Source organism: Pteropus alecto, unplaced genomic scaffold (assembly GCF_000325575.1).
Source record: "Pteropus alecto unplaced genomic scaffold, ASM32557v1 scaffold121, whole genome shotgun sequence".
NCBI lineage: Eukaryota > Metazoa > Chordata > Mammalia > Chiroptera > Pteropodidae > Pteropus > Pteropus alecto.
In genome coordinates, this window is record NW_006434369.1 from 14,382,711 (window position 1) to 14,391,929 (window position 9,219).

A 9,219-nucleotide genomic window follows, 5' to 3' on the forward strand; every position below is an offset into this window, starting at 1 on the left:
AACCTAATGAAAATTTTAAATAAATAAATAAAACTTCTGAAATAATAAATTCACTAATGGGTTTAATGGTGGACTTGAGATGACATAAGAAAGAGATCAAAAGAAGCAGATTAATAGAAATTATCCAATCTGTAGAACACAAAGAAAAAAGATTGCAGAAAAATGAATAAAGCCTTGGTAGAATAACATCCAAAGTTCTAAGATACATGCTATTGAAATCCCTCAAAGAAAAAGAGAATGAGGCAGAAAAAAAATTTGAAGAAAAAGAAAGACACTGTTAATTCCTCTAAATTATTTAAAAAAATAATAAAGTGTTTAATTATGTCTCATAATGAAGATTATATTTAGTTGTTTCCTAAGAGAACTGAAAAGTGAATCAAAACTTTAACTTGTCAACCTACGTTTTTTGAAAAAATGACAGTTTTTCTTATTTTCAGATGATATTTTATTTGCGTAGCATGAAAATAAGCAAGATATGAGTAGTCTCGGAAAATACATGATTTGGTTCAATAAAAATTTAAACCAGATGTCAATAAACAATTAGAAAAACCTAAAATTAAAAATAGTAACAACAATAACAATGACAAACAATGAGAAATTAGTACTATTGAACTATAATGGTCTCTAAAATATATCACAATTTACTAGCTAGCTTAAATTCAAATTATCCTCAAAAAAAAAAATATCATTACGAGGGGAATGACGTCAACTGGGAGAGTTTGGTTTGTTAGTGAATTCTATTATATCTAAAGCAGACTCAGAATTTGAGGGATGGAAAGGACTTTTCAAGATCATTGCAATCAACAAAGTCAGTGAGAATGTTGAGGCTATTGAAGATTTTGAAGCCAAATATCCTAATTCTATTTCCCTGTTAAATAGTCTTGGGAAAGTTAGTTAATTTCTCTTCATTTGGGAAACAGGTTTTTAAGAGCACTAAATGAGGAATTTGAGCTCAATTGTTCTCACAATTAATACCCATCCCTAGTGATTTGATCAAGATCATATAACCAGTCAGGTAGAGATCTACCTCCATCTGATCTTGGACTCTACCCTTCAGTGCTCTTTCTCTCTACGTTCCCCACTCTTAAAAGCTTCCTTCATTTTTTTGTCCTTGGGGTCTGGGAACATACTGTATCCAGAAAACTCAAATCAGACACCACTTCTATTTCTTCGAAATACGAAAATAGCTTCTTAAAGAAACTACTACCTAACCTGAGACTACATTATAATTATAATATTGATCTAATTATGAAATTCATCATAGTATCTCATCTAATTATCTGAAAAGATGGTTATAATCTCAACAGGAGTCATTAAGTGGAAGTTACATCAAGTTTTGGAAAAAGAGTGCTAAAGAATTTCTAGTGTTACCCCTTACTAGCTGTGTGATCCAGTCAGATCCCTTCATTTTTCGAGCCTAGTTTTTCTCATCTGAAAAAAATGTGAGTACGAGACCCTGTCTATCTATATTACAGGATTCTTGTGAAAAACAAATGAAACAATGCATGTAAAGGAGTTCTGTGGATGATGAAGTACGATTCAAATGTGATTTCATATTACTCACTTATGGAAGTCTTTTGAAAAGTTAACAGCACAAATAAAAGAGTGATTACTAATTAAAGTAAATTTCTTTGCAATGTGCTTCTTTCATGTGGACACTCTCAGCATCTTTGGTTTATATAAAAATAAATAATAAATGTGGCACCAGATGTTCTTTGGTCCTTGAGTTCTGGGAAGCATGTCGGAAAATGTCAGGAGTGACCAGTAAGAGGCATTCAGAGGACCTGGTAAAGCTCTTGGATCTAAGACTCACAGCAAAGAAGACAGTTGGTTTTAACTGTTTAGTGCTTAATTTGTATGTCGATTGATATTTAATACAATGTGCTTATTTGCAAAAGTCTCTATTAAGATACAAGACTTTCCAAATAAATACAAAATTCTTTAACCCATAATTATCTAAATTTAAACATATAAAAATAACATGTGGTTTTTAATTCAATTAAAATTTGTCATGTTCTTTCCCTTTTGTAAGTATAGTTGAATATAAAACAAGCTAATTTTCTTCTTTGTTTGCAAAGTAAACATGAGGGTCTATACTACTACATTTTCACAGGTGATGTAATTTCCAAAGAAGAGCAAAATAAGGATTGAAGGCAAAGAACAAATGTGACGTCATGTCTATCATTACTGAAAAATTAAATGAGATTTCTTTTGGCTTGTGAAAAAAATAAACCAAAACGCATCTCCTATAGAACCCTAAATTGTCTCATGACAAAAAGAGCTAAATCGCAAATTGACATCTATTATCTATTAGTTTTATTTTGTCTTAAGTTATATGTGTTCTTCATTTAGCCATCTCCAAATGAAATTCAGAATGTACTTTCCTTTACTGATGCACATAAAATAAGAATACATTTACTTTTTTTCTCCCATTAGAGGTGAAAGTTTGCTATAGGTTCCCATATCTCATTCTCAACCCTCCTTGTATTTGTGAGATGGCTGGAAAATGCACAGGCATAGTCTGAAGCCATGGAATAGAATTTTGTGGTTAGGCTACACCAGTTTATTTATTAATTTATCTTATTTTCCTAAAAATGTGATTAAATATATATGCTTTCATATGCCCATAAGTGGAAAGAGAACAATATGCTAACTATATAATTGACTGCTCTCTCTGCAGTGGGCAAACAGATTAGGAATGTATTATCATCCATTTGAAGTTACAGGGGCTCCAGAAAGATGCACAAATATACAAGATTTTTCATTCCATTTATGAATCCACCAGATAACAATTGACTTCAGAGTAAAAAACCCTAAAGTGTGAGGAAGGAAATATCATCTAATTTTTTTTAAAGACCCTTTATGTTCTCCTCTTACCCTTGTACATGTAGTGAGTGAAAGATCAGTTTTGCATTAGTGTCTGACAGATGTGTGCTTATCTAAGACAAGTGGGTCCCAAATGCCATTAAAAGAGGATATCATTTTCCATATTCCTCAACATGTGAGAACAAGTGAGCACAACCAGAGGGTGTATGTGTGGTAGAGTAGAATTTTTATTCCTTCTCATCCCTTTCTCTTCTTCTTTTTCCTTCATGGAAGAACAGTGCTTTGTTAACAAAATAATACCTGAAGTTACTCCGTAAGAAGTGGCTGATACTAGCAAAAAAGGATAGTTTTTATATGTTTTGTGTGTTTATTCTGCAGATGTTCCACTCTGAGGAATCTCAAAAATCTCAGGCCTCCCCCCTCAAAACACAGTAAGAAGCTACCTTTATGTATCTTGGTTAAAGTCAGGTGCAATGCTCAGGACCTTGGGGACCTGGCAAGGCTAACTGGAGATGGAGCTGGAACCCTGGGAGTAAATAGAGGAGGGGAAACACTGAGGGGTGTGTCGGGAGATGGGGGCAAGTGTGAATAGGAAGTGATATCAGAGAGAGAGAGGAGGAAACCCAAAGTGATTTCTTTATGCACTAAATAGTAACTTGAAAGGAGAAGCAAAAAAAAAAAAATGTTTTCCCCATAATACAAATTCTATGCGATTATTGTATAGTTTAAGTTTCCTTTCAGGTAATGAACTGAACTAACACACCATTCCAAATACTGAATGTTGATGAAAAGTTGGCAATTCATTTTTTGAGGAAGACTGGCCTTTATTCAAATAGAATGTATGCTTCTTTCACTGGGAAGGTCTTGCTATGGAAAAAAAAAGTCAGCTGAACTAGACTGTACAAACAGTTTTCAGACTTGTAGTTGGTTCCTGGACCACATTTTGTGTATCATTGAACTAGAAAACATCTAAAGTAGTTGAAATTACAAATAGAGAACTTGGGCTCCAACTCAGGATCAGGCAAGTCTAGATTGGAAGTCTGTAAGTACTTCTTGGAAAGCTACTTAATCTCTCATCTGATTGAACATTCAAAAGGAACACTTCCTGTAGTGTGTTTTGACAAGTAGTGAGTGCTCAATAAATGTTAGCTGTTGATATTATTTTTTCTTATTTATTCCTTACACACTTATTAAGTGTCTACTCTCTACCTTGGGAACCCTTGCTAAGTACTAGGAATTCAAAGATGCAGTTTCTCTACATAACAACCTCATAGTTTATGTTCTCTCCACTTCTGAGATTCCAGACCAAGTGGACGCATTGTGGGTAAATCACTCTTATTACTTCCTCCACAGCATGCTGAATAAGTATAGAAGAAAGATTAGCATGGATGAATATCTCAAGTATGATGAAATGAAATTTTCAAATATCTTTGTCTGCAAGAACCAGAAACGCCAACTCCGGTTGGCTGAAACAATAGGAAATGTGTTGGCTCATGTAACTGCAAGCCCAGAGTAGGGTCAGCTTCAGTGCTGACTTAATCCTGTGGCTCTGGATCAGTTGTTCCCAACAGTTCTTTGACTTGGCCTTTTTCAAAACACTGGCTTCATCTCTAGAGTGGTAGGGAGATAGGGATAATATTTCAAATTTTATCTTCTGCACCCAACCAGGTCCAGAGAAAGTGAACAAAAGTTTTCTCAGAAAAATAAGAATGAACTTTCCCAGAACCCTTTGATATTAGTGTTCTCAACTTGAGTCATATGCTCATTTCTAAACTAATCACAAACAAAACTGGTTTCTCTCAAGACTGGGGATCTCATAGGAAGATGAAGAAGAAAGCAATAGAGTTCCCGATAGGTGTTATGAGAAAGTGACAACAAAACTTACAGGAATTTCTAAAGAAATGAATAGCCGCACATAACAGTACTAAACATCAGATCTTAAAAAGCATGACCTATTCAGATTCCTCAGTCTACAGAAAAAGAACTCAAGACAATAAATTAAATAATTGCCCAACTCTGTTTCTCAAATCCCACTAAGAGGTTTCTGTTTTCATAAAAAAAAATAATTGAGATGTTTTAATAAAGTATCTAGCTTTTGCATAGTAAACCCAAGGTTGTAAAGTTAAAGTTGGCACAGCTGTGACTCTAACTTAGGCAGTATTACTTCAAATCTATTGTGCTTTCAACACCAGCCTTTTCCATTTTTCACCTTAACTAATAAAAACAAAAACAAAGCACATAATTTTGATTGCTTTTCTATTGCTTAGGAATTCCAGCAACTGGTGGGTACCATAACTCTTGCAAAGGAAAAAGGTAAGTGCAGTTTATGTGATATGACTTGTTTACAATACCTTTAGTTTCTTTTGAGGATATAGATTACCTTTCAACATTCTGGCCTTATGTAGTTATTTTGTCTCTTATCAATAAAAATTTAAAAAGGTGTTCAATGTTCAGAAAAAGAACTATAGTATTTGGGGAAGAAAGCTGTATTAATTTGTGATGAGTATTGTTTTGTATCTTCTGTATCTTTTGTAACCTTCTGTAGTTTATCAAAGAAAATTTTATTGTGGATGGATTCTTGGGGTTTCTTTGTTTAGTTGTACAGAATTTTAAAATTATTGGGAAGAAGTTTCTTATTTAGAGCTATTGCTTAATGCATTATTTCATTATAGTTAGAATGGATTCCAGAATAACTCTTATGCTAGTGATTAAATTTATATATTGTAGGCCTTATACCTAATTATTCTAACCATAACCACATACAGTTCAGTAAACTTTGTTGTTGTTGTTGTTTAAGTCTCTGAAAACATTTTTTAAGAAGAAGAGATTAGTGTGAGAAGCCTCACTTGGTATTCTGTTTCAGGCCAGCAACTGAATCTTTAATGAAAATCTTCAATGTCAAATCTTTAATGCAAAAAATCATTCACTAAACCAGCAGACCATCTAGCCTGTGATCACTTGGCCTCTTCGACTCTGTAATAGGTTTAAGCGGGATGTTAGTGTTACCATATAAGACGTATGTAAAACTGGCAATATCTGTTCAATACACAGTCCTATAAATTCTGTTTCTCAAATCCCACTGAGATTCTTGTTTTCATAAAAAAAAATAATTGTGATGTTTTAACAAAGTATCTAGCCTTTGCACAGTAAACCGTAGAATATATATATATTTCTTTCTTATACTCTTAATTTTTTTCCAATAAGTATTGTACCATTTCTAAATATTTGATGAAGGCAATAAAGTGGATTAGCCCTCCACACTTCAATGACTTGTGAATTTACTCCCAGTTGGAAGCATTTCTGTTCTAGGAATATCAAAATCAGTGACCTTTCAGATGTCAATTTGTTTCTCCATCTGTCCCACAATGTAGATGTGAGAAATTGGACTGGCGCTATTGAGCCATGCTTTCTTACTTTTGCCTGTCAATATGTCGATTCCTATATATTGAGCTTCTTTGGCAATTTTTCATACATACTATCTCCATCCATTTGAGCAAAGACAGCTCACAAGTGAAGAGTATAAAGATAAAGTCTAAGATTTGTGATTCATTCCAAGCTCATCTTTTTAACATATCATTTCTCATAGTATCTTCTAATATTCTAGTCTCTTTACCATCTCAAATGAAATTATATAATTTTTTTTCTAGCTCAGCAATGTTAGCTTGAATACAATGCTCTGACTGGAAGAAAGAATAATGGTATAAGAAAATGTGTTTTATTTTTCTAAATTGTTGTCAGTTATGCTATATGGGGAGATGGACCAGTCTATGAATTAATGTTGTATATTTGTCAATAATCAAATTAGATATTTGATTCTTAATAATTTTCAGTATGATCTATTTATATTAAAGGGGGTTTGAACAAGGTAAGACATTAACGAGGATTTGTTATAAATTCCAATTTTTTGTAATTATTCTTGACCCTTGTATTTTTGAGCAGGTGTTAGGGAAGAATGACTATCAACATTTCAGTCATTATTGTATGCATATTATCCTTCCTGAACTTAACCCTGATTTTGATATATAACACACAAGAGAAATGTTTCATTTAAAACATTTTTTTTTTAATGTCTATAGCACCTGGTGTTCCAAGGTGGTCTCCCACCCAAGTACTAACCAGTCCTGACCCTGCTTAGCTTCCAAGATCAGACGAGATTGGGCATGTTCAGGGTGGCATTGCTGTAAACTAAAACATTTTAAAATTCTGCTTCTTATTCTGGTCATTTTTTGTCATATGTTTCAAGAACCGATCACCTTGTACGCCTTTAATTTACACAATGTTTTATGTCAACTATATCTCAAAAAAGCTGGAAAGGAAAAAAAGACTGATAGCTTATTGTTTGGATTTCAAACCCTAGTTCTGCAAATCAAGTATCTTTTTGTTCCTACCTGGATTTTGGTTTCTGATCTAAGTCACTCCCTTAGTCTCCATACCTTATGCCAACCTCAAAGATAACCTTCCCAAATTACAACTCTAATCCTAGTGAGGCATGTCAGGCTCTAAAAGTCATCATACTGACAAAAATAGAGTTGACCCATCTTGCCTTCTTCCCCTCGATTATAAACTTTTTGAAGCCTAAGATCATGTCTTGCTCCAAGACTGAAATCTACTATAATCCAATGTAAATGTTCATCAGAATACACCAGAGACATACACTTGTGTCCCAGGCATAGGACGAGCTCTGAGATGAGTTTTATTTGGCCAGAAGCATGTTTTAGAAAAACTTAAGTGCATTCAGGCAGGGCATTAATTCTTAGACTTTAAGCATGAGTTCCTGCCACTCCAGTAGTCTTAAATTAAGCTACATTTACATTAACTGCTTGTCCCTGAAGGTATCTGAGATTGAGATTGTGAAGCCTGGCTTTTACCAACATCCAAATATTTTATGTTAACCCTGCTTTTTTCTCAAACTTATTCTTCCATTATTTCTAACCTGAGTGCTATGATATCATCACTGCTTACATTCTTGACATGACATTACTTTATTCTTGGTGATAACACAAAGGCAGATAAACATCAGTGGCCAATATAATGACCTCTGTATCATCCTGTGTTTGTGAGCAACTTTAATGCACTAAAGTCTGTGAATATGATGAGTTACTATTTGCGACTCCAGTGAATATGCTCCCAGGTTGATTTAAGGTGACAAAAGCAAGAGCAGTCCTATATGGCATAAATGTTCTTCTCAACCTTCTAGGAATAATGCAAAATTTGTCTTTGTTCTTTGATTATTTTGGCATATGTATTAGAATTAGGTTTGGTTGCAAGTGATTAAAAAAAAATTAATAGTGCTTTAAACTAGACATCTATTTATTTTACTTTCATTTAAGGGTCTGACTAGGTGGTCCAAAGCTGTAATAGGAGTTCTATAGTGATCCAGAGCTCAGGTTCTTTTCACTTTAGTGCTTTATTCACCATGCTGAAGGTTCATAAAGGCTGTTTCAGCTCCAGAGATCATGTTCACATTCCAGTCAGCAGGAAGGAAACTAGAGCAAGAAAAGGCACCCCCACCCCTTTAAGAACTCGCACCAGAAATTTCACACATATATTTATTTATTTCCCATTGTCCAGAGCTCTGTTCCCTGGCCATAACTAGCCATTAGAGAAGTTGAGAAATAGGATTCTTCTTCCAGAGACATGCCCAGCTAAAATTTGGAGGTTCAACTACTGTAGAAAAAAAGGAAAATGAATATTGACAGATAGCTAGGAATCTCTATTGCAATATATATAACAGAATAATTACTTTTATAACTTAATTTTTCATCTTTTGTGCAACAAATACAATATTTGTTTTTTGCCCAGAAAAAAATATTTATGCCCAAGCATATTCTACATGTCTGAAAGCAAAGCTGAAAAAGTCCTAGTTTTCAGATGTATTTTAATAATATCAATATTTATTACAAATGATAAATATTTGCTAAAAGTTTTTAAATGCCAAAGTATTTTACATTGAATACCTATGGCCCTTTTAGTTTAGTTTACTGGATTAATCTGTGATCAATTTTCCTGTTGAATTTTTTCATGAGAAATGAATTTAAGTGTAGCAAATAACAATTCAGAGAAAAAGAGAAAGGATGACCCAACACATGAGCTTCACTTAGAAAACTTAATTAGGTGCTCATGGCTCAGTAGACATCCTGTGAGTCAAATCAAGATGAGTTTCAGAAGGCAAAAGAAAATGGGATAAATAAACTGGTTGAGCTACCTGCAGAAGTAGGGATGTGGCTAAAAGGTTATATACCATCACCAAGGAGATGGTCAAGAAACCTAGGGAAGGACATTTCTGCTGGGAGATTGGCAGCCCAACTCCATGGCCAAAGTAGCTGCAGACAGATGGTGAGAGCAGAGGAAACTTCTGCAAACCCTCAGTATGGTGTCTAGGGACCACTAATG

The 9,219-nt window shown here is 34.0% G+C and overlaps 1 pseudogene; it reads right to left on the minus strand.

Annotated features, from left to right (window-relative positions):
* Positions 1-6,893: 6,893 nt before the first annotated feature.
* LOC112477760 lies at positions 6,894-7,012 on the minus strand (annotated as a pseudogene).
* Positions 7,013-9,219: the final 2,207 nt, after the last annotated feature.